This window comes from Carcharhinus amblyrhynchos, chromosome 12 (genome assembly GCF_965287045.1).
Source record: "Carcharhinus amblyrhynchos chromosome 12, sCarAmb.v2.hapA, whole genome shotgun sequence".
Taxonomy (NCBI): Eukaryota; Metazoa; Chordata; class Chondrichthyes; order Carcharhiniformes; family Carcharhinidae; genus Carcharhinus; species Carcharhinus amblyrhynchos.
In genome coordinates, this window is record NC_137335.1 from 73,954,486 (window position 1) to 73,981,618 (window position 27,133).

The 27,133-nt window shown below is 45.5% G+C and overlaps 1 protein-coding gene across 5 annotated transcripts in view; it reads left to right on the top strand.

The window, feature by feature from the left end:
- Positions 1–1,828: 1,828 nt before the first annotated feature.
- Positions 1,829–27,133, top strand: part of rasgrp3 (RAS guanyl releasing protein 3 (calcium and DAG-regulated)) — a 116,294-nt gene continuing 90,989 nt past the window's right edge. For 2 of the 5 annotated variants that reach the window (XM_080200732.1, XM_080200728.1), the window contains exon 1: positions 19,541–19,647. The gene's annotated coding sequence lies outside the window, so the exon portion shown is untranslated. The other 3 variants (XM_080200731.1, XM_080200727.1, XM_080200729.1) reach the window with 3 other exon arrangements.

Consider the following 27,133-nt stretch of genomic DNA (forward strand, 5'->3'; position numbering starts at 1 on the left):
TGTCCATGCGCCTGATAATCTTTAGACTTATATCAGGTTGTCCTTCAACCTTCGTCATTCCAGGGAGAACAAACCAAGTTTCTCCTCGTAGCTAATGCCCTCCATACCAGGTGATAGAGCCAATGTTTTGAGTCTCAATGTTGGTTCCATTCTCTCTCCACTTTAGTTTAGCAATTGCCAGAGCTACCAAATATGATGATCCAGATGCATATTTCCACTTCAAAACATTTGAGTTAAGAAGTTCCACCACACTTCCTGAAGCTCTATTGAGATAGAGCCTTTAACATGTCCCTGGAGCATTCAATATTAGAGTTTGACACTGTGGCAATTGAAGAGATATTCGGGCAAGCAAACAAAAGCTTGGTTAAAGCAATAGATGTTAAGGATGACAGGGGTTTGAGGTGAGTCTTCCAGAGCTTAGTATGAAGTCTGCTGACAGCATTACTGCCAATGGGTGGGGGGAGGAGGTGCTCAGAGACTGGGGGGAGGAGAGGCGGTAACATAGTGGTATTGTGACTGGACTGGTAATTCTGAGACCCAGGGTAATGCTGTGGAGATATGGGTTCAAATCACGCCATGGCAGATGGTGAAGTTTGAATTCAATAAAAAATCTGGAATTAGAAGTCTACTGATGGCTATGAAAACAATCTGGCCCATCTGTCAACCAGATAAATCTGTCACTCCAGATCATAAAATCCGACAGAGCAGAAGGAGGCCATTGGCCCATCGAGTCTGCACTGACTGCAATCCCACCTGGACCCTATGTATTTACCCTGCTAATCCCCCTGACATTAGTATGGCCAATGTAACCAGCACATCTTTGGACTGCAGGAGGAAACCCATGCAGATACAAGGAGAACGTGCAAACTCCACACAGACAGTGCCCCAAGCCAGGAATCGAAGCTGGGTCCCTGGTGCAGGGAGGAGGCAGCAGTGCTAACCACTGTGCTGCCTGTGGTTGACCCTTTACTATCCCTTAAAATGGCCCTAGCAAGACACTCAATTGGAGGACAATTAGGCGCGGGCAACAAATGCTGGCCCAGCCAGTGACATCCACATCCCAAGAAAGGATTTTTTAAAAAAGAGGCCAGAATTGGAGGAATGCCGACATCTCAGAAGGTGGTGGGCTAGGATGAGATTGCTGATGTTGGGACGGATGAGGTGCTGGAGATTTGAAAGCAAGGGTGAGAATTTCAAAATCCAGGCATTGCTTAACAATAATTATCCCCACTCAGGAGACATCCCTACAGGCCTCCAGTTGCCTTTGGATCTCTACTCATGACATCAGGCTGAAGCTTAAATTGGACATCCTTTCAAACTAAAAACACAAGTTTAAGCCCAGATTAACTCTTCCATCAGAGTAATAGCAGGGTTAAGATGACCAATGAAGCAAAATTGCACTGAGACTAGTGTAAGAAACCACAGGGACGGGTAAATTTAGACCCAGCCTTTTAACAAGTACCCTAAGCATTTATAATAAGAAGCACTGTACAGGCAAATTTTCCATTCCACATGGTGATACTGGGCATGAACCAAAACTGGTTAACTTACTGAGGATTGAACCTAAGTTTTGTCTCTGCGCTCTTTGAAAATGGTAAAACTTTAGTTCTGCTTTTTTGTTTTATACATTTCCTGCCTGTGCATTTACCATTAGATCCAAGCAAAGGGAAAAAGATTTTTTTTGTGTGTGTGAGGCTGGTCCTATTTATAGTTTAGGAGAGGAAAAAGGCTGCAATGCCGGCAGGAAAAACTAAGTTAGGAAAGAATAGGAGGAAATGAGTGCCCAGTAGGCTAAACAATCTGGAGCCGCCTGCAGCTCACATCACAAGCCGCTGGAAACACTCAGGCACTGCGGCTCCCCTGCACAGATGTGGCAGAGGCAGCAGCAGCAGCACGCCGCGAACTGCTGAGGTTGGACTGGAGGCTGGCCGCCGGTAAGTCACAGCAAGGCTGGGCTTTGTACAGCGCGCTGTCTGCTCAGGGCAATCGGATGACTGAACTCAGGCTGCAGCATGGGGGATTGGAAATAAATCAAGCAGCGAGGGTAAGTCTCTGGTTTGATGTGTTTACCTGTGTGGGAATTTTTAATTCTGGGGCAGAAAGAGGAGTGAGTTAATCAATCTGGCCTCAATATTTGTTTTCGCTCTTAAAGGGTGTCCAATTAAAGCTTCAACGTGATGTGGTGTGTAGAAATCCGGGGGGGGGGGGGAAGCAACCAGAGGCAGGAGTGCTGATAAAAGGGACAAAAATCTGTTACTGCCAATTGCATACATACAGGGGCAATCTGCTCCCACAACTACCACATTCTGCCTCCACCACCGCCGCCCCCCCCCACAAACAAAAGGGCAAAGCAATCCTATTGTAAAAGCGAATTGATTTTTGAAATTATTTTCAATGCTAATTTAAAAAAAAACTCCTCCTCCTCCTCCTCCAGGTGGTGAGGAGAGACCTGTTACTGGGAGCTGCCTGCTGTGTTTATTTGTGTGTGTGTGGTTTGGGTCAGTGGTTAACTTTTTTTAGATCCCTGGGATATGTTTTGATGGGTTTGAAGTCAGTGAGGAATTGCCCGCCGTGTTTTATGGCCCGTGTCAGCAGGTGGAATTTTACTGGTACCGAGGGGGAGGGGAGGGGAGGAGAGGAGAGGGGGCACCCTCTCACCCCCCGCCCACCCCCCCGCCCCCGAATGGTATCTGTAACATTGGAGAACCAAAGAGGCACAGTTTGCCCATTTGGATGTGGACCATGTTCTTCGGCACAGTGGGTTAGCACTGCTACCTCGCAGCGCCGGGGACCCTGGTTCGATTCCTGGCTTGGGTGACTGTCTCTGTGCAGAGTCTGTACATTCTCCCCATGTCCGCGTAGGTTTTGTCTGGGTGCTCCAGTTTCCTCCCACAGTCCAAAAATGTGCAGGTTAGGTGGACTGGCCACACTAAATTGGCCCTCCTTGTCAGGGGGATTAGCTAGGGTAAGTGCATGTGTTATGGGGATAGGGCCTGGGTGGGATTGTGGTTGGTGCAGACTCAATGGGCCGAATCCTACACGATAGGATTCTATGATACAGCCACAGGGGACTTTTAAAACACACACACATCTCCGCTGCCTCTGTAGCAAAAAAGCTTCCCCTGAGATTTTTTTATTGGAAACAGAGTAGCTATTAGTTTGCACTACAGATCATGTCCAAGCTGAAACCCGGGAACTGGCTGCCGTCTTTCCTCCAGTCCAACAGTGACCACACTTCATTAGGGTTAGTGTTAGGCTCTAAAGCAGTGTGAGACACCCTGAGAATGGAAAAAGCAATAAACGTGAGTTGCTTCTTGTCTTTAACTCTCGACAAAGCCGAAACCCCTTTTTATCAGATTCCTCCATTTTCCACAGCAGCACACCTATTATCCATGTGTTAATTAATCACAAACATATCATTTACAAATTCTACAGAATCCGAACAGGAACCTCTGCTGGTTTCAACTTGTTACGATATATGTTCAGCCTGTGAGTGAGTCCGGGATAATTTACCCCCCCAGGGGAACATGACGCCAATTCAGTCACTTCTGTTTAAGAAGTTTCAGCTCCATGGTTCACGTAAAATTATATCATGTCCTTCTGAACTCCAGTATGGTGACTTTGTCTATTTCCTCATTTCTGAAATGTCCTGGTGGCCTTTTGTCTGTGGCTACAGTGACAAAGATAGATGGTTTCTATGATTCATATGGCTTAGTATGTGGGGAGGTGCCTGATTTTTTTTGTTCAATCTGTGGCTGGCAGGACCTGGGCCTGTTGGTCTGGTGCAGAGATGTGTTTGATAGGGAGATGTTACTCCTATTGAGCTGCTACTGGGGAAAACTAATGCTTAAACCAGGAAACCAATGCAGTGAAGTCAATTGAAAGGAGATAATTGGCCACCGTAGTGTTGTGCTTGCACAAAAAGATGATTGTCGTCGTGATCCACCATCTGTACATCACTGCCTGCTTCTTCTGGGACTAACTGGCACCTCTGAACTCTGAAAACATTTTGGCTCCTAACTGCAGCATTTGACTAGGATTCTAAATATTCATCCAAAAGCATTGGCTGATTAGTGGTATGTAATTACTATTGTCAACTCATTTACACGTACATAACCTCAGGGGAACAGGTGGGGAGGTGGATTTGAGACCAGGGAGAGATCAGCCACCATCTAAATGGCAGAGCAGGCTCGAAGGGCTGAATTACTGTACTTCTGCTCTTAATTCCTATGCCTGTAAATCTTGGTCAATGGCCTCATCAAGCCCAGGAAAGCTCTTGAGTTGAAACTCATGGGGTGAAGAGGAATAGACCCATGAACAGTGCAAACCAATGGCTCAGGAGCTGAGAATGAAGGGGGAAAGAGTACTAGGGACAGTCAATGAAAGGTGGTTGGGAATGCTCAGGTTCATTATAATCCTCAACATTCAATGCCAGGAGAATTATTAAGCAGAAGGCTCACTAATGACGCCTCTTTCTATTGGAGCTGTCTAACTGCGTAATGAAAGATGTCTTAAATTTAGACGGCCCAATCAGACAGCTGTTATTTTGGGTCCACTGATGATCTCATACTCCATATTCCAATCTGATTCCCAGATGGTGGCTGAGTTCTGAGCTAGCTGGTGGTGGAGGACACCCATGAAGACAGAATCTGTGTCATTTCATATTAAAAACAGGATGCATTCAGAACACAATGGGAAATGAATCACAGAGATCGAATGCTGCTTCTGATCTACTGGGTGATTGGCTTTCCAGTAACATGTTCATAGCCTGCTTCTTGGCTGACTTTCCACACAGCAAACAGCAAAAATGCCAACTTTCATTTTATACATAGAATTGTGCCTGGCTTTGGAACCTGGACATCTAACATGAGAAGCGTAACTTGTATTTAATACTGGGTATTGAGTATTAACTTTCGCGTTACTTGTTTCTCTATCCATCCCAAGTGTTGCAAAATGCAAACTTACATTTGTCCCTATAGTGGGGTTTCTCCTGGAACAGTGACTTATGGTTTGTGGTGAAGCATTCCACATCAATGATGGCTGATCAGGGATCTCTGTTCTTACCGCCTGCTGTTGGTGTGTTGTATGAATGTGTGCAGTTTGATAGTTGACCTGTTTGGCTGTGTTGTGAACTCCCCTTCCTTGGCAATCAAGTCCTGGGTGGGATTCTGACTAAGAGGCAGGGATGCTATCCATTGCGCCAAAAGACTCACTTTTGTATAGGGTACTTGATACTAATTATCACTCATTGAAATTTCTACACTGGCTATTGAAGGCTGGGAAAAAGAAATATCAAATTATACAAGAATGAAAGGACTGGCCACACACCCCTGTTCTTGCTGACTTTTACTGACTCCCGAGATTAACAGATTGAATTTAAAATACTCATCCACTCCATGGTCTTATTCTACCCTATTTCTTCAATGTCTCAAGCTCCAGACCCTCTCCAACACTTTCCAAATCCAATTTTGGCCATTCATGCATGTCATCATGCCGTCATCTCTCTTATGATACAGCGATCAAACAGTCAGCCCCACTCTCTACAACATTGTTCTTATCTCCTGCCCCTCTCTGTTTAAAAAGCTTCTGAAAACTCAACTCATCTTCTGACTATATCGACAGTCGTCGTCTTTATAACTCAGGATCTATCTGTGTGTCGGCAATTTTAACATTGCTTATTACAGTCATAGAGCTTTACAGCATGGAAACAGCCCCCTTGGTCCAACTTATCCATGCCACGCAGTTTTTATCACCTCAGCTATTTCTAATTGCCTGTGTTTGGCCCATATCCCTCTATACCCATCATACCCATTTAACTGTCTAAATGCTTTTTAAAAGACAGAATTGTATCTGCCTCTACTATCTCTGGCAGCTCGTTCCAGATACTCACCACCCTCTGTGAAAAAATTGTCCTTCTGGACTCTTTTGTATTTCTCCTCTCTTTATACATAAGAACATAAGAAATAGGAGCAGGAGTAGGCCATCTAGCCCTTCGAGCCTGCCCCGCCATTCAATAAGATCATGGCTGATCTGTCGCGGCTCAGTTCCACCTTCCCGCCCTCTCCCCATAACCCTTAATCCCCTCTCTTATCAAAAACCCATCAATCCGCGTCTTAAAAATATTTAGCGAGGCAGCCTCCACCACTTCAACGGGCAGAGAATTCCAGAGATTCACCACCCTTTGAGTGAAGAAGTTCCTCCTCAACTCCGTTCTAAACCGCCCCCCTTTTATCTTGAGGCTGTGCCCCCTAGTCCTACTGTCTTTTTTTGAGCAGGAAGAGTCTCTCCACCTCTATCCTATCCATCCCATTCATCATCTTATACGTCTCAATGAGATCTCCCCTCATTCTTCTAAACTCTAACGAGTACAAGCCTAGTTTATTCAGCCTCTCCTCATAGCTCAACCCCCTCAACTCCGGTATCAGCCTAGTAAACCTCCTCTGCACTCCCTCCAAGGCCAAAATATCTTTGTGCAGGTGCGGCGCCCAAAACTGCACTCAGTACTCCAGCTGCGGCCTCACCAATGCCCTATACAGCTGCAGCAAGACCTCCCTACTTTTATATTCAATCCCCCTCGCTATGAAGGCCAGCATCCCATTCGCCTTCCTGACCACCTGCTGCACCTGCAAGCTGGGTTTTTGCGACTCATGCACAAGGACCCCGAGGTCCCTCTGCACCGTCGCCTGCTGCAGTTTTTCGCCCCGTAAGTAATAGTCCTTCCTACCATTCTTCCTACCAAAGTGGACCACCTCACACTTGCCAACGTTAAATTCCATTTGCCATTTCCTGGCCCATTCGCCCAGCCTATCTAGATCCTTCTGCAGACTCTCCACACCCTCCGCACAATTTGCCGTTCCCCCAATCTTGGTGTCATCAGCAAATTTCGACACCCTACACTCGGTTCCCTCCTCCAGATCATCTATATAAATGGTAAATAGCTGAGGCCCCAGCACCGACCCCTGGGGCACTCCACTAGTCACCATCCGCCAATCTGAATAGCACCCGTTGACCCCCACTCTCTGCCTCCTATTTGACAACCAATCCTCTATCCACGCTAACACCCTACCCCCAACTCCATGTCCCTCGACCTTCTGCAATAACCTCTTGTGAGGTACTTTGTCAAACGCCTTCTGAAAATCTAGAAAGACCACATCCACCGGCTCTCCTCTATCCACCGCCCTAGACACATCCTCATAGAACTCCAATAAATTTGTCAGACACGACTTCCCTTTAATGAAACCGTGCTGCGTCTGCTCTATCAAGCAATACCCTTCAAGATGCTTCGCAATTTCCTCCTTAATGACAGATTCTAACATTTTACCTACCACAGACGTTAAACTAACCGGCCTATTATTCCCCGCCTTTTGCCTGGCACCCTTCTTAAACAACGGCGTAACATTAGCCGTTTTCCAATCATCCGGCACTTCCCCGGAATCCAGCGACGTCTGGAAAATAACCACCAAGGCATCCACTATCACCTCCGCCATTTCTTTCAGAACCCTCGGATGCATTCCATCCGGTCCTGGGGACTTGTCCACAATCAGCCCCTCCAGTCTGTCGAGCACCGCCTCTCTAGTAACAGTAATGTCATTAAGACCCTCCAGTCCTACCACCTTTCCATCGCTAACACCCGGCAAATTTTTCACGTCCTCCTCCGTGAAGACAGAAACAAAAAAGTTATTCAATACCTTAGCCATATCCCCATCCCCTACCACTAGGTCCCCTTTCTCATCCTCTAAAGGACCAACATTCACCCTAGCCAGCCTCTACCTTTTTATATATTTATAAAAACTCTTGCTATCCTTTTTTATATTAAGCGCTAGCCCAGCTTCATAGTTTCTCCTACCCTTCTTTATCAACTTCTTTGTCAATCTTTGTTGACATTTAAACCTCTCCCAATCCTCTTCTCACCCACTACTCTTAGCTACTCTAAATTCCTCCGCTTTTAATTTAACACTTTCCTTCACCTCCTTCGTTATCCACTTTGTTATCCTCCTTCGTTATCCATATACTTATGCCCTCTAGTTTTAGACTCCCCTACTTTCAGGAAAATATGTTGACTATCTACCTTATCTATGCCCCTTATTATTTTATAAACCTCTAAGATCATCTCTAAGCTTCCTACTCTCCAGGGAAAAAATCCCAGTCTATCCAGCTTCTCCTGGTAACTCAAACCATCAAGTCCAGGTAGCACCCTAGTAAATCTTTTCTGCACGCTTTCTAGTTTAATAATATCCTTTCTATAATAGGGTGACCAGAATTGTACACAGTATTCCAAGCATGAACAACTTCAAGATGTCCCAACTCCTGTATTCAATGTTCTGACCAATGAAACCAAGCATGCTAAATGCCTTCTTTGTCATCTGTCCACCTACAACTCCACTTTCAAGGAGCTATGAACCTGTACCCCTAGATCTCTTTGTTCTATAACTCTCCTCAATGCCCTACCATTAACTGAATAAGTTCTGCCCTGGTTCGATCTATCTATCAAAATGCATTACTTCGCATTTATTGAAACGAAACTCCATCTGAGACTGGCCCAATTGATCAAGATCCCATTGCAATCCACTATGCCACCAATCTTGGTGTCATCTGCAAACTTATTAACCATGCCTCCTAAATTCTCATCCAAATCATTAATTTAAATGACAAATAACAGTGGATATAACACTGATTCCTGAGGCACACCACTAGTCACAGGCCTCCAGTTTGAAAAACAACCCTCTACAACCATCCTCTGTCTTCTGTTGACAAACTAATTTTGTATCCAATTGGCTACCTCACCCTGCATCCTGTGAGATTTAACCTTGTGCAACAACCTACCATGTGGAATCTTGTCAAAGGTCTTGCTAAAGTCCATGTAGACAAAGTCAATTCCAATGCCCTCATCTGCCGCCTTGGTTACCCCTTCAAAAAAACTCGATCAAATTTGTGAGACACAATTTTCCACTCTCAAAGCCATGCTGACTACCTCTAATTGGTCCTTCCCTTGCCTATAGATCCTGTCTCTCAGAATACCATCTAACAACTTACCCACAACAGATATTCGGCTCATGGGTCTGTAGTTCCCAGGCTTTTTCCTGCAGCCCTTCTTAAACAAAAGCACAACAATTGCCACTCTCCAATCTTCTGCACCTCACCTGTAGCTATTGATGATTCAAATATCTCTTGTTAGGGGACCCACAATTTCCCCTCACAACGTCCTGGTCCCAGGGATTTATTTACCTATTGGGTCTACCTGCTGTGAGGAACAGGTTGGATATTTGCCAATGAGTTATTCCTGTTGGTGGGTGTTTCATATTTCGTACTGACTGCTGGTATCGGCTGTTTTGTACAATTACAGCACTGTTGCTCATTGGGTTTTGATTTTAGAAACTGGATAGAGTCAGAGGTTTACAGTATGGAAACAGGCCCTTCGGCCCAACTTGTCCATGCTGCTTTTTTTAAACCCCTAAGCTAAACCCAATTGCCTGCATTTGGCTCATATCCAACTTATCCATGTAACTGTCTACATGCTTTTTAAAAGACAAAATTGTACCCTCCTACACTACTGCCTCTGGCAGCTTCTTCCAGACACTCACCACCCTCTGTGTGAAAAAATTGCCTCTCTGGACCCTTTTGTATCTCTCCCCTCTCACCTTAAACCCATGCCCTCTGGTTTTAGACTCCCCTACCTTTGGGAAAAGATATTGGCTATCTAGCTGATCTGTGCCCCTCATTATTTTATAGACCTCTATAAGATCACCTCTCAGCCTCCTGTGCTCCAGAGGAAAAGTTTGTCTATCCAGCCTCTCTTTATAACTCAAACCATCGAGTTCCCATAGCATCCTAGTAAATCTTTTCTGCACTCTTTCTAGTTTAATAATATCCTTCCTATAATAGGGTGACCAGAATTGTACACAGTATTCCAAGTGTGGCCTTACCAATATCTTGCACAACTTCAACAAGACGTCCCAATTTCTGTATTCAATGTTGTGACCAATGAAACCAAGCATGCTGAATGCCTTCTTTGCCACTCTGCCCACCTGTGACTCCACTTTCAGGGAGCTGTGAACCTGTACCCCTAGATCTCTCTGCTCTAAACTCTCCCCAACAACCTACCATTAACTACCATCAATCTACCAAAATGATTCATCTCTTTATTCTTTTTGTCGTATTTATTTGGGAGTTGACTGCGGCTTTTGACTTTATTTTCCTCGATTTTATTCATCAGATGTGGGTGTCACTGGCTGTGCCAGCAATTATTGCCCTTGAACTGAAATGCCATTTCAGAGGGCATTTAAGAGACATGTATAGGGCAGACCAGATAGGTATTTACAACAATGTCATCATTAGACTTTTGATGCCAAATTTTTATTGAATTCTACTGTTGATGGATATTAATTAGATTTATGATGCTGTTAACTAGGCGTTAAGTGTTTGATTCTGGGTATTTGTGACTCAACACCAACACTGGAATTTTCCAGCTCCATAGGTCTGGATTGCAGGTGAGTGGAGCTGGGGTGTGTCTGTAAAATTGGGTGCCATGTGCTTTCCATGTAGTACACCAGGAGCAATTTGCCTGCCCTGCTGCCACATCCTGGCTCTCCAGATACCATCAGAGACTTTTGATTTGCACTGTTCATGGTCTTGGCTCCTTGATGCTAGGAATCGTTAGTCTCCGACTACCAGTTCTGATCTCTTACTACTGCCCCGCTCTCCAGTTCGTGCTCTCCCTCTCTCTCAGGCCTTTGGCTTCCTCTCCTTCCTCAATCTGCACTTGGGGCCTTGGACTCTACTTCGAGCCTGTCAAGGGATTCACTTCTCATCCTGCGGGGAGAATCTGTGGGGCTGACCGAGTCCTCTACCCGGCATCATCCCTGGCTGATGACCTCTGTTGGTGGGGAGCCAGGCTCCTGCAGGGAATTCCTGGCAGTAGATGGGGCCCAGAACCTAACCCCACGCCAACATCAGACATTGGGGAACTGAGGCTCCAATTGTCTCCTCTGGTACATTCTACTTACCCTGTGAGAGAAAATCCTGTCGCTCAGTAATGCAGAATATCACTGCATCCTTCATTGTAATCTTGGACATCGTTTGGGCTTGTGCCCATTGGCACACAGAATTGTCAGTTAAATGGCTCCTGATCTGCCCAAGACTGCAAGAAACTACAAAGAGTAATGAACAAAGCCCAGTCCAACACACAGATCATCCTCCCATCCATTGACTATCCACACTTCTGTTGCCTCAGAAAAGCAGCCAGCATAATCAAGGACCCCACGCACCCTGGATATACACTCTTCCACCTTCTTCCATTGGGGAAAAAGGCACAACAGTTTGAGAACACATATCAACCAACTCAAAAACAACTTCTTACCTGTTGCCATCAGACTTTTGAATGGACCTACTATATATTAAGCTGATCTTTCTCTGCACCTTTAGCTGTGACTGCATATTTTGCACCCTCTCCTTTCCTTCTCCCCTATGCACTCTATGAATGGCCTGCTTTGTCTACATTAGTATGTAAGAAACAATATTTTTCACTGCATCACAACAAAAAATCAAATCAAATAAACTAACATCTGTGTCGAAAAGTGGTGGGGTGCTTTGCACACCTTTTTGGTATTTGTGGCCATTGCTGTTGTTGGGCATTGTTGGAGCAACATAGCTGCTGGTCCTCCGATTTGTTGGCACCTCTCTGAAGCAGGATATCCTCCTTTGGTGTTAGGGCGAGCATCCCACCTCAGGCCAATCAAAGGGTTGGTGGCCATTTAAAGGCCTTTGGGTTTGCCATCCAATCCAGAGAAGGCTTGTCAGTGATGTTTACTTTGGGGGATGGTGAAGCTTGCCCCCAGCATAAAATTGACCCCCCCAAGTGGGAACATTTTCAATTGCCTGGTACCACTTCAAGTGGCACAACACAGAATATGCTGATTTTTCCCAATGGGAGGCAATGCCAACTGGATCACTACCTGTACAGAATTCCTCAATGATATCAGTGAGGAAACATGCTTTGTCCCCAGTGAATCGATGTACATCTGCGCAATGATGAATCAAAGCAAAATATTGACTCTTTCTGTTTTCTCAAAGGCATTATAAAATTTACATCCAGCACTGTATGAGTGTTACATAGTACTAAAATTTAGATGAAGGGACTGGTGAATTCATTTGAAAAGAACTCTTTCAACCAAGAAAATTGGAGAGCCAATGGACTAGAACGTAGAACGAAAATTGCAAATTGGTCCTTTCCCAGAGTTCTGTTATTACTCTGCCATGGCAGTGCTGACATGGAAGAGGTGGTTGGGCCAGTTTGGATGAATTATGTCAGAATTTTGCAATACCTTCCATTGACCAAGACCACAATCTACAAAGGATCGTGAATGTAGCCCAGTCCACCATACAAACCAGCCTCTCATCCATTGACTATCAACAATTCCCGCTGCCTCGGAAAAGTAGCCGCATAATCAAGGACCCCACGCATCCCAGGTGTTCGCTCTTCCATCGGGGAAAAAGATACAAAATTCAGAAATCGTTACCAACTGACTCAAGAACAGCTTTTTCCCTGCTGCCATCAGACTTTTGAATGATCCTACCTCGTATTAAGCTAATCTTTCTCTACACCCTAGCTCTGACTGTAACATTCAGTGCTCCAGAAGTAGAATAGAGGAATGAAGGGAATTAGGGAGGAAGGTTCATCTCAGGTAGAGTGGAGGCAGGTGATTGGCAATGACCAAAGCTCATTTGAGTGCGGGTGATAGAGTGATAGGGTTAATGGTACACAGAGTAGCAAGAACATGGGAAGTCCATGAGATATCAAAAGACCTGGGAAGTGAGTGGTCAAAGCTGCTATGAACACAGATGATTTATTGCCCTTTCTCCAGCCTCCATTTCTCCAGTCATTAGAGGTGTTGAGGTTGCCAAAATAACATTGTCTAATGTTCAATTCTCCACACGATCTGGCTGGAGGAGAAATAGTTGTTTTTGGTTTGAAGGTTTAGTGTTATCTGAGGTAAGGGATAAATAAGGAACTGTTTGCGAAAAATGGCCTGGAATGGATGTTATCTCATTGTTATTTTTGCAACAGGATTTATTTTTCAGCCTATGACCATGAATGAATCCTGTTATTACGAATGCTTGATCCTGCCACATGTCCTCTCTTTTGTCATGTTTTGAGGTCAAAGGAATGCTGGGTGAACCAGCAGCAGAGATGTGTCATTCCCGGCACTCAAACTACTGAGTTTCACTATTGTCTGCTCCAGTGTTTATCAGCATCAAGAATCCTTTTCATCAGAACAATTTCAGAGGAATAATCCAAGGAGACCAATAGTGTACTACATTTATCTCTGGATCAAACAGAACCACTTCTGTGATTCTACAGTGGAAGAGTGGGACTAACTAAATTGCTCTTCCAGACCATCAGCTTGATGGGCTGAATAGCCTCCTTTGTTGCTGTAACCATTCTATGGTTCTATTCTTCTCATGGTGAAATAACCTCTGAATGTATGTTGTTGGATGGTTACAAATAGCCGTCAAGCTACAACATGGGATGTGGGCTTCGCTAACTAGGCCAGCATTTGTTGCCCTTCTCTAATTGTCCTCAAGTGTTGACAAGCTGCCGCCTTGAAGTGCTACATAACCTATGGTGTAGGTACGCCCACAGTGCTGTTTTAAGGAGGGAATTCCAGGATTTTGATCCAGTGGGGGAACAGTGATATATTTCCAAGTCAGGATGGTTGTGGCCAAGAGGGGAACTTGCAGGTGGTGGTCCCATGTATCTACTGTCCTTGTCCTTCTTGATGTTAGTGGTTGTGGGTTTGGAAGATGCTGTCTGAGAGGCTTGGTGAGTTGATGCAGTGCTTTGTGTAGGTGCTACTGAGTGTCGGGGTTAGAGAGAGGGGATGTTTGTGGGTGGCATGCCAATGAAGTGTCCTGGATGTTAAATTTCTTTGCATGTTGTTGGAGCTGCATCTATCCAGGCAAGTGGAGGGAATTTCATCACTCTTCTGACTTGTTCTTTATAAATGATGGGCAGGCTTTGGAAAGTCCGGAGATGAGTTACTCACTGCACGATTCCTAGCCTCTGAGCTGCTCTTGTAGCCACAGAACATATAAGGCTAATCTCAGTTCAGTTTCTGATCAATGGTAACTCCTAGGATGTCAAGGGAAGATAGTTGGATTCTCTCTTGTTTGAGTTGATCATTTCCTGGCACTTGTGTGGCATGAATTTTATTGAAGGTACATTGACCAGGACATTTTGGGGTGGTGAAGCAGGTGCTTAGGCTAATGCTGTGGGAGAATGAATGCAAATCCCACCACGGCATCAAGTTCAACTAGTTGAAATATATCTAGAATAAAAAGTTAGATTGGGTAATTGTGGCCAAGACGTTACTGGGTTTGTATTAACAACTCCATCTGGTTCATTAATGCCCTTTGTGGAAGGAAATCGTTTGTCCTGTAGGTGACCCCAGACACATAGCATTGTGGTTACTCTGAAATGACCCAGCAAGTCACTCCCTTTTATATTCCAGCCACTGACTCACCAAAATCTTCTCGAGATGCTGACGTTGTCACTGATGTTTACATCTGAATAAAAAGTTCCTCTTTTAACTGAACCTTCAGGAATGGGTGGACTGTCTGTTTCCTGATGGGACAGAGTGGGAAAACCATCTATCATACTTAAAAATGAGGCCTAGAGGTTACAATGACTTCATTACTGATAGTGTTCAATTTCTGTTTTATTTATTCATAGAATCCCTACAGTGCAGAAGGAGGCCATTCAGCTCATCGGGTCTCCACTGACCCTCTGACACAGTACTTTACCTTGACCCCATCCCTGTAACTCCACATATTTACCCTGCTAATCCACTGAACCCGCACAAATTTGGATTGTGGGAGGAAACTGGACCACCTGGAGGAAACCCACACAGACATGAGGAGAACGTGCAAACTCCACACAGTGACCTAAGCTGGGAATCAAACCCAGGTCCCTGGTGCTGTGAGGCAACAGCGCTAACCACTGTGGCAGTCCAATGGGATGTGGGCATTTTATTGTCCATCCCTAATTGCCCTTGAGAAGGTGGTGGTGAGCTGCCGCCTTGAACCGCTGCAGCCCACAATGCTGTTAGGGAGGCAATTCCAGGAATTTTGGTGTTTAGAGATAACATTTTGCCTGTAAAGATCCAGTGATGCTGACTCATAAATAAATGGGGTGGGGCTTCCACAACTTTGCATGTGATGGAGTTGGAGCTATCTGGTCTGTCAGTGTCACTAAATAAAAAAGAAACTTACATTTATATAGCACCTTTCACGATCACTGGGTATCTCAAATTGCGTTACAGTCAGTGAAGTACTTGTGAAGCATAGTCACTGTTGCAACTTGGGATGTGTACGCAGGCAGCTTACACAAAGGCAGTGGCATAGTGGATTATCACTGGGCTAGCGATCCAGACGCCTGGGTATTGTCACTGGGCTAGTGATCCAGACGGCCGGGTTTGAATCCCATCACGGCAGATGGCGAAATTTGAATTCGGTAACAATCTGGAATGGGGGGGAACGGGATTTTATAGCCTCATTCGTCCCAAACTGTAAAATTCCACCCAAGGTCAATGGACTGTCCCGTTGCCCGCTCCGATTCCTGTGGTGGGCGGGGCAGTAAGATTCTGACCTAAATGTCTAATGATGACAATGAAACCACTGTCACCTGTCTGGTTCATTTGGGGAAGGAAATCTGGCATGCTTATCTATCAGGCAGATTAGCAGGGTAAATACTTGGAGTTACAGGGGTAGGGCCTGGGTGGGATTTTTGTAACTGCAAATTCGATGGGCCGAATGGACTCCTTCTGCACTTCAGGATTTCTATGACTTATTATGCATGTACTTCCACAGAGTAACATTCCTGTGAAGTGCCTTGGGGTATTTTGCCTCATTAAAGGTAAAACTCAGTGCAGCTTGTGGTCGATAGTTCACACTAAATCTGCTGTACATTGTGTTTGTGTGTGAGAGAAAGCTTCATGAATACACTGGGGCCAGAAATTATCATGTCCTGGACAGAATGTGGGAAGTTGACAAGTTAATGAATACATTTTCCATTTCCATCCAGTAATGCACGTTTTACTGTGTGGAACTCCTGTTCTAAATTTAGCTTTCTTATCTTCTGCTACTTTTTGGACTTTGCATAAGTTGTTTGGGCAAAATATAGCAAGGAGTGGAGCAAACGCGGAGAGCATTGCTTCTGTCATCCCCAGTTCCCAATTCCAACTTTCTCCTGTCTGTTGTTCCTCATATGTAAGTTATTTTCTGTGCTATTCTGTTCAATAGTCACATGACTCTGGTGTGTTGGGAGTTCTAATGTTCACATCATCATGGGAAGTTGCTGAGTCCTCATCTTCATATGAATCCAAATGATTCTGTGCACGATCTTACCAGCCGTTCATACCACGCTCCAGCTGCAGCCAAGTTGGAGAATTTGGTGTCCGGTCAAATCTCTGTTCATTGCAGCGGGATGGGAAAATCCTGCCGATGAAGAGGTGAATGAACATAAGAACATAAGAAATAGGAGCAGGAGTAGGCCATCTAGCCCTTCGGGCCTGCCCCACCATTCAATAAGATCATGGCTGATCTGTTGTGGCTCAGTTCCACATTCCCGCCCTCTCCCCATAACCCTTAATCCCCTCGTTTATCAAAAACCCATCAACCCGCGTCTTAAAAAATTTGTAACGTTTCCGTGTCAGTTCCTCACAGCAGCTGCGTTGACCACAAAGCTTAGCCGCAATGAGCTACTCATGGCGGCTTCCCAATGATGGCCATTCTCCCCGTTCTGTGTGGGCTTCCTTTTGGATGCTCCAGTTTCCTCCCACAGTCCAAAGATGTGCAAGTTGGGTGGATTGGCCATGATAAATTGCCCCTTAGTGTCCCAAGATATGTAGGTTAGATGGATTAACCATGGTAAATGTGTGGGCTCTGCAACTCTCTGACAGGGAGAGGGCCTGGGTAAGATATTCTGTCAGAGTTGGTGCAACTGTCAAATGGGCCAAATGGCCTCCTTCTGCCCTGCAGGGGTTCTTTTTTATATTTGTTCTTGGGAGATGGGCATCACTGGCTGGGTCAGCATTTACTGCCCATCTCTAATTACCCTGAAACTGAGTGGCTTGCTCGGCCATTTCAGAGGGCCGTTGAGAGTCAACCACGTTGCTGTGGATCTGGAGTCACAAGTAGGCCAGATCAGGTAAGGACAGCAGATTTCCTTCCCTCAAGGACATTAGTGAACCACATGCGTTTTTACAACAATTGGCAATGATTTCATGGTCATCAATAGATGCTTAATTCCAGATTTTTTTTCTCCCATTGAATTCCAATTCCACCATCTGCTGTGGCAGGATTCAAACCTGGGTCCCCAGAACATAAACTGAGTATCTGAATTAATTGTCTAGCAATAATACCACTAGGCCATTGCCTCCCCAGTTTCTAGTCTATGAAGAAGTATTAGTGGAAACCTGAGTGAAGATCAGATGATAAGACGGGGTGAAGACAAAGGGGATGAGATAAATCAAAACCCTTCAAAGAGGAAGTTGTTTTTGCCACGATCCTTTGACCAGCTGAGGAAAGGAAGATGGTAATACAGGTTTCATGTTGTGGATTGAACACAACAGTTTCGTTTTGAGCCACAATTCTTTCGTGCACTTCTTTTCAATCATTCAAGGGCAGTTGGGTTAATCACATTACATTATACATCTTCAAAAGTACTTCACTGACCATAAAGCACCCCAAGACATTCAGTAGTCATAGAACCATAGAAATAATCATTGAACCCTACAGTGCAGAAAGAGGCCCTTCGGCCCATCAAGTCTGCACTGAACACAATCCCACCCAGGCCCTACCTCCATATCCCTACATATTATACCCACTAAACCTCTGCTACCCTGGACACTAAGGGGCAGTTTCTTAGCATGGCCAATCAATCTAACCTTCACATATTTGGACTGTGGGAGGAAACCCATGCAGACACGAGGAGAATGTGCAAACTCCACACAGTGGCCCGAGCCAAGAATCGAACCCAGGACCCTGGAGCTGAGAAGCAGCAGTGCCAACCACTGTGCTACTATGCCGTCATGAAGCCATGAAGAGTGCCATATAAATTCAAGGACAACAATTAGCACCGCTGCCTCCCAGCGCCAGGGAGCTGGGTTCAAATCTGGCCTCGGGTCACAGACTGTGTGGAGTTTGCACATTCTCGCAGTGTCTGTAAGGATTTCCTCCCACACTCCAAAGATGTGTGGATTAGGTAATTGGCCATGCTAAATCGACCCTAGGATTAGCAGGGTAAATATGAGATTACGGGAATAGGGCATGGATGAGATTGTGGTCGGTGCAGACTCGATAGGCTGAATGACCTCCTACTGTACTACAGGGATTCTATGAAGCCTGCCTTTTTTTTTGCCTGCTGCTGAGATCCTCATCCCTATCTTCATTACTTTTTAGACTTGATGATTCCAATGCACCTCGGGTTAGGTTCCCTCATTCTACCATCTGTAAATTTGGGCTTATCCAAGTCTCCACTGTGCCTATCCTTCCTGTCACCCTAGGCTCCGTTCAGCTATCACTCCTCTGCACGCTGGTCTATACTGGCTCCCAGACAAGCAATGTCTTAGTTTTAAAATTTTCATCCCTGTTTTCACATCCCTTTTTATCGTGGCTAAACCCCTGATATTTGGACACTAAAGGGCAATTTAGCACAGCCAATCCACTTAACCAGCATGTCTTTCAGACTGTGGGAGGAAACCGGAGCACCTGGAGGAAAGCCATGCAGACACATGGAGAATGTACAGACTGCGCACTGACAGTGACCCAAGCTGGGAATTGAACCCGGATCCCTGGCATTGTGAGGCAGCAGTGCTAACCACTGTGCCACCTTGACTTTAAAGTTTATTTATTAGTGTCACAAGTAGGCTTACATTAACATTGCATTGAAGTTACTGAGAAAATCCCTCTTGTCGCCACACTCGGGCACCTGTTCGGGTACACTGAGGGAGAATTTAACATGGCCAGCGCACCCTAACCAGCACGTCTTTCAGACTGCGGGAGGAATTCGGAGCACCTGGAGGAAACCCACACAGACACGGGGAGGATGCGCAAACTCCATGCAGACAGTTGACCTGAAGTGGGAATCGAACCCGGCTCCCTGGCACCGTGAGGCAGCAGTGCTAACCACTGTGCCACCGCGCCTTGGCGGCACGCTGCCCTCTTCTATCCCCGACTGATGGGGGTGAACATTTTGCCCGCTCCTCTGCTGGATGTGCCGTTCTTACAAATGGCAGGGGAAAGTGGGATAGCAAGAAAAATGATCCTTTGGTTTGGAGACAGCACAGTCTCTGTTGCCAGTGCAACCTGAATAGACCATTCTCGGTTCTGACACACCGTTCAGGCTCTTCGCTGCCGAAGTGGAACATCAGAGCGCTTTAAAGGGGCAGGTATTTCTCACAGTTGTAACCCTGCAAAGCCGTACGGGGGGGGGGGGGGGGGCATTGTCTCTTTAAGAGCAGGCAGAGTTTTCGGAAACAGCTGTTGTTTGATTGTCGCTGTGCCTGAGCGGCCGGGTGAAGAGTGGCGATGTGTGCAGCGGATTCTTCAGCGAAGCTCACCAGATCAGTGCTGCACTTCCTCTTACCGAGGGTGAGTGAGTGAGAGAGAATTAATATCTGCCGCACGCAAACAAACTCTGACTTTACAAACAGGAGTGATGTGCAAAGGGAAGAATGTTGACCGGGAAAAGTTTGACTGTCGAACGTGATCCTGAAGACAAAAACAAAACAGCTTGCATTTTGTTTTTATGGCGCCTGTCACCAGGACACTGAGGTGGAGGGGGGGGGGGCACCTCACCTTCTATTTGAAGGGTAGTCAGTAATTTAATATGGGAAGCGCAAGCAGCAGGTTTGCACGTGGTAAGCTGTCTCAAACGCCCATGACGCAACGAGGCCAATAGGTCACATTTATTTAAGGGTTTGTCCGCGGGTTGGGGAAGAAATGATGACAAAAGTCAGAGGGGTGTGAGGTGCAAGGAGCACCGCAAACTCCAGTATGGGCTGGTCGGGCCAAATGGCCTGCTTGTTATAAGATGACCTGTCTTAGTGATCTGGTTGGCCAGGGCACTGGGGGAAACTCTCACCTCTCCTGCGATGGGGGTGTTTGATATTAACCTCGAAGGGTAGATGGACCTTGGTTTAAGGGTGGGAAGCGCAGTAATGTTAATGAACCAGTCATCCAAAGTCCCAGACTAGTCCTGCAGGCGTGAATTCAAAATTCCAATACAGCAGCTGCGGGTGTTTGAATTCAATCGATCAATCTTTCGTAAAAAATCTAGTCTCTTTAATAAGCAGTGACCAAATTGTTGCAAACCCCTCACTTGCTTCACTAATGTCGCTCAGGGAAGGAAATCTGCTGCCCTTAACTGATCTGCTGACATGTGTTCCAGACGTCCAACAATGTGGTTGACACTTAACAACCCTCTGAAATAGCCCAACAAACCACTCAGTTGTATCAAACTGCTACAGAAAGGTTAAAGTTTAGTGTTACAAGTAGGCTTACATTAACACTGTGGAGATGCCAGCGTTGAACTGGGGTGGGCACTGTAAGAAATCTCACAACACCAGGTTAAAGTCCAGCAGGCTTATTTGGGATCACAAGGTTTCGGAGCACGACCCCCTTCATCAGGTGGCTCGCCCAAAGAGCACCAGCGGTGTACCTACACCACATAGACTGGTTATTGAAGGTGATCGAGGGCAATTAGGGATGGCACCCACATTTCAAAAAAAAAAGACAGTGGCCGGAATTCTTCGGCCGTTCATGTTGGCGGGATTCTCCAATCCTGCCGGCAGCTCACCACAGCCTGTGGGTTTCCTGCCGTCATGGGTTGATATCAATGGGAATTCCCATTGACAGTGATGGTACCAAGGAATCCTGCCGCTACCAAACAATGCGCCACCTCCCACTGGCGGGAAACACACGTCTGGGAGGCCGGAAAATCTCACTCAGCATCTCTTGACAGAGCAGCACTCCCTCAGTAAAGTACCATCAGCCTGGAATGTACCAACGTTGAGTAATTAGTTGTAAACCTATCCACTGGCCCCTAGGACATTTGGTTTGATTCGCTAGCAAGATGATGTGACAAAGGTGGTGAATCACATTTGAAACAAAATATAAAAAATGGCTTTGTGTGCAAACAAGCTGGCCAATGAGGTAAGGTAGACTGTCTTAATCCAGAACATGAATTTACGTTAATTCATTGCATTAAAACATAGCATAACACATCAAGGCCCTTCAAAAGAAGGGGGAAACAGCTTGGGAGATGATTTAGTAAAGTTGAACGCATCTTTCATGGTGGCACAGTGGTTAGCACAGCTGCCTCACAGAGCCAGAGGCCTGAATTCGATTTCCAGCTTGGGTCAGGATCTGTACAGACTCTGCACGTTCTCCCCATGTCAGTGTGGGTTTCCTCCAGGTACTCCGGGTTCCTTTCACAGTCTGAAAGACATGATGGTTAGGTGGATTGGCCACAGTAAATTGACCCTTAGTGTCCAGAGATGTGTTGGTCAGGGGGATTAACGGGGTAAATAAGTGGTGTTACGGGGCTGGGAAGGATGCACTGTCAGAGAATTGGTGCAAACGTAATAGGCCGAATTGGCTTCCTTTGAACTCAAATTCCATCTGCTCTGGCGGGATTCGAACCTGGGCTTCTAGAACATTGGCTTAGTTTCTGGATTAATAGTCTAGTGATAATACCACTGGATCATTGCCTCCCATCTTGCTTCAAAAAGGTTCTAGATTCATGTCCCAGTCCAGCACTTGAGTACCAAAATCAGAACTGACAATCCAGTGCAGTACTGAGGGAGTGCTGCGTTGTTGGAGGTGCTGTCTTTCAGGTGCTGAAGCCCCATTATCCTGCCCTGTTGAGTACAAAAGATCCAATGCACAATTTTGAGGAAGAGTGGGGGAATTATCCCCAGTGTCCTGGTCAATATTTATCCTTCAGTGAACCTCACAAAAAAACAGACTATCGGGTCATTGTTCTGTTGCTGTTTGTGGGAGTTTGCTGTCTGCATATTGGCTGCTGTGCTTTTTTTTGATGGTCAAGGGTCACGGGAGGTCAGCCAGCAAAGTGGAGTTGAGACACAACCAGTTTGGTCATTAAATGGCCGAACAGTATTGAAGGGCTGAATGGCCTGCTCCTGCTACTAAGCTCCCATGTTCCTGTTACCTGGTTCTCTGGCACTGTGAAGCAGCAATGTTAACCACTGTGCTACACATCCATAATGTGTCCCAAATTGCCTTACGGTTATTAAGATATTTTGGAAGTGTTGTCGCTGTTGTAATGTGGGAAATGCAGCAACACAGCCAGTTCCTACAGACAGCAATGTGAAAATGGCTAAAATATCTGATTTTTTTGTGATGTTGATTTGATAGGTTAATATTGATCAGACCATTTGGGGGTGGGGGGTGCATGGAGGGGATAACTAACCTGTCCTTTTTCAAAATAGGATTTGAGAATTGATGGGATGATGGTTTAATATCTTATTGAATTACAGTGCCTCTGACTGTGCAGCACTCCTTCGTACTGACCCAAATTTTTAATTCCTCACTGGCCACCGGGGAGGTATCAGAGGACTGGAGAACAGCTAATGTGGTCCCACTAGTTAAGAAAAGTTGCAGAGACAAGCCAGAGAACTACTGGCCAGTGAGTCTCACATCTATCTCCATTTGGAGAGGCGAGGTTTGATCAGGGCTTTGTCAAAGGGAGGTCATGCCTTACAAATTTTTTTTGAGCTTGTAGCTAAGTGTGTGGATGAGGGTTATTGCAGTTGATGTAGTTTACATGAAGTTCAGCAAAGCCTTTGACAAAGAGACTTATTAAGGAGACTAATGCACATGGGATACGGGGTGATATAGTAAGGTGGATTCATAATTGGCTTAGCAGTAGGAGACAGAGGTGGTGATCAAAGTTTTGTCCGAGCGCCAAATTCTCACAGGCAGTGATGGTGAGACGCGAATGGCCGGAGAGTTCCATTTGTGCTCATAATTTCAAGTCATAATCTGTCCACTTTGAGCACATCCCAGATGAATGCACATTATTGCCATTCTGTGTTAAATTTCAGGTATCATTTGTCTCCCCAGTTCCACATCTGATCCAAATCTCTCTGCAATGCTTTACTTAAATCCCCTGTCACTCATGATGTAGAACCAGCAGCAAAGCAGACAACTGTTTTGGTGACTGGAGGTCAGTAATCAGTGGCATGCCGCAATGCTGGGCCCTGTATTGTTCGTCATTCATATAAATGACATAGATGACTATGTGGAGAGTGGGGATCAGTAAGTTTGCCGATCACACAAAGATTGGCCGGGTGGTTAACAGTGAGGTTGAGTGTTTTGGGTTATCGGAAGATTATAGATGAGATGGTCAACTGGGCTGATAATTGGCAGATGGAGGTTAACCTTGAAGAGTGTGAGGTGATGCGCTTTGGAAGGAGTAATTTGGCAAGGAAGTACACTGTGAAAGGTCTGACACTGGGAAGATCTGAAGAACGAAGGGACCTTGGTGTGTTTGTCCGTAGGTCTCTGAAGGCGGAAAGGCAGGTTAATAGGTGTGAAAAGGCATATGGCACACTCACCTTTATCAATTGGAGTATGGATTACAAAAGCAGAGAGGTCATGATGGAGTTATATAGAACTTTGAGGCCACAGCTCCAATACTGTGTGTAGTTCTGGTCGCCACATTATAGGAAGGATGTGAACGCACTGGAGGGGGTACAGAGGAGATTCACCAGGATGTTGCTTCAGATGGAACATTTAAGTTATAAAGAGAGGTTGAATAGGCTTGGGTTGTTTTCACTGGAGCAAAGAAGGCTGAGGGACGACCTGATTGAGGCGTTCAAGATTATAAGGGGCATGGATAGGGAGCAGGTGTTCCCCTTAGCTGAAGGGTCAGTTACGAGGGGACACAAGTGGTGGGTGGGAGGTTTAGGGGGGATTTGAGGAAAAGTTTTTTTGCCCAGAGGGTGGTGACGGTCTGGAATGCATTGCCTGGGAGGTGGTGGAGGTGGAATGCCTCACATCCTTTAAAAAGTATCTGGATGAGTAATTGGTACGCCATACCATTCAAGGCTATGGGCTAAGTGTTGGCAAGTGGGTTTAGGTGAGCAGGTCAGGGCCTTTCATGCATCGGTGCAGACTCGATGGGCCAAAGGGCCTCTACTGCGCTGCACTATTCTGTGATAGTGCACTGGAATGTCAGGCAAGGGTGTTGAAGTGGGACTCAAACCTTCATCTCTCTGGCGGAGAGTGCTCCCGGTGGAACCATGGGAGATGCAGGGTGAATTCAGTGGAAATGGCAATGAGGGAAGATGTAAAATGGACTACCAACTCAATGTTACCTGATTTCCACCATCGCACAAAATCAACGGCTAGAATTCTCCGGCCATTCACACTGGTGAGATTCTCCAGTCCCGCCGACAGCGCACCCTCACCGGCGTGGGGTGATGTCATTGGGAATTACTGTTGGCAGTGGCAGCACCAGAGAATTCGGCCATTAGCAAACAACGCGCCACCTCCCGCCAGCGGCTGGGAGGCCGGAGAACGTCACCCAGTGAATATATTCTCTGACCTCGTCTGCAGCCGGGATTCTCCGATCCCGCTGCAGTGATCGAAGTTTTGTCCAAGCGCCAAATTCTCACGGGTAGCGATGGTGAGACGTGAATGGCCGGAGAATTCCATTTGTGCTCATAATTTCAATTCATAATCTGTCCGTTTTGAATACATCCCAGATGAATGCACATTATTGCCGTTCTCTGTGTTAAATTTCAGGTATCATTTGTCTCCCCAGTTCCACATCTGATCCAAATCTCTCTGCAATGCTTTACTTAAATCCCCTGTCACTCAAGATGTAGAACCAGCAGCAAAACTGTCAAGATTACATTTTGTTTCTGTATCCAAAGATCATTCCTATGAAACAGATGGTGTCCATGCATTGCTGGATGTGGGAGTCCTTTTCGGCAAGGCCTCAGAGTCTCATGTTACACATCTCATTTTACTGTTAACCAACTTGTCATTTAGCCCCATGTGTCACTTCGTATTGCTATGCCTTTTAGCTTAATTAGAAGCCTGTCATGTGGAACCTGTGTGAAAAGCTTCCTGAATGTTCTGAAAATTATGCATAGGGAATTTCACTGGATACTTTAACTGCAATTGTATAGGGCGTTGGTGAGGCCACACCTGGAGTATTGTGTGCAGTTTTAGTGTCCTTATCTGTGGAGGAATTTCCTCGCTATAGAAGGACAGCAAAGGTTTACCAGGCTAATTCCTGGGATGGTAAGTCTGTCATATGAGGAGAGACTAAATTGGTTAAGATTGTATTCATTGGATTTTAGAAGTATGAGAGGTGGATCTCATAGAAACTTTACAAATTCTAATCAGGGTAGATTTGGAAAGAATGTTCCCGATGGTGAGGGAGTCCAGAATTAGGGGTCATAGTTTGAGGATAAAGAACTGAGGTGAGGAGAAATTTCTTCACTGAGAGGGTGATGAATTCACTACCACGGAATGTAGTTGAGGCTAAAACGATTGATTTCAAGAAGAAATTAGATATAGCTCTTGGGGCTTAAAGGATATTGGAGAGAAGGGGGATCAGGATATTGAATTTGATGATCAGCTATGATCAAAATGAATGGCTGGGCAGGTTTGAAGGGCCAAATGGCCTTCTCCTGCTTCTAGTTTCTACACTTCTATATTTGTCTGTGATGGTCCCAAAGAAGGTTTATCGGACAGGGGCTTTACTTTCTGAAAACGTGATAGCCGTGGGCAATTTTGCTCCAGAGTTTCTGTCCAGGTTATTATGGCAGATTTGGAAAGCTCACATTACAGGTATCTCTGTTCCTTCCTGTAATGAGAGCCGATTAACATGGAATTTGATCCCACTGTTGTCATTAGTCTCCAGGTGGTGAATGTAGCCCAATCCATCACACGAAACAGCCTCCCATCCATTGACTCTGTCTACACCTCTTGCTGCCTCGGCAAAGCAGCCAGCATAATTAAGGACCCCATGCACCCCGGACATTCTCCCTTCCACCACCTTCCTTCAGGGAAAAAGATACAGAAGTCTGAAGTCACGTACCAACCGACTCGAGAACAGCTTCTTCCCTACTGCCATCAGACTTTTGAATGGACCTACCTCGTATTAAGTTGATTTCTTTTTCTACACCCTAGCCATGACTGTAACGCTACATTCTGTACTCTCTTGTTTCCTTCCTAATTGAATGGTATATTTTGTCTGTATAGCACATGGAACAATATTTTTCACTCTGTGATAATACATGTGACAATAAGTCAAATCAAAGAAGTTTCATTGTTAGTTGCATACTCATTGTATATAACTGTATCCTAGTGGTTGACTTTAGTTGGGGATTCGCTTGTGTCCCTGTAAATAGATGGAAGTAGTTGATGGGTTAGGAGGTGCGTGCTTGTATTGTGTAACTCTGTAAAGACATGTTTATAAAGATTGGCTGTGGTTCTATCCTCCTGCAACTGACTTCCCGGATTACAGTATAACATCCTATTAGGGTACAACCTCAGGCTAACGGGACGATCCCTTAAAACAGAGGAGGAATTTCTTCAATCAGAAAGTGGTGAATCTGTGGAACTCTTGCCACAGAAGGCTGTGGAGGCCAGGTCATTGAGTGTCTTTAAGACAGATAGATAGGTTCTTGATTAATAAGGGGATCAGGGATTATGGAGATAGGGTAGGAGAACGGAGAGGACAAAAATATCAGCCAGGATATCCCTGTTTTAAAGCATCATCCCTTTAGCCTGACTTTGTGCCCTCTGGTCCTAGTTTTTCCTACTAGTGGAAACATCCTCTCCATGTCCACTCTATCCAGGACTCGCAGTATCCTGGATTGACTATTAACCTAGAAATTCAACTAATATTCTGGGGACACCGAGTACCATTCCTGCCATGGCAGATAGTAGAATTTGAATTTGATTTAAAAAAGAAAGCCGGAATTAAGAAGCTACTGATGCCTGTGAAATCATTGTCAGAAAAGCCATCTGGTTCACTAATGTCCTTTTAGGGAAGGAAATCTGCCGTCCTTACCTGATCTGGCCTACATGTGAC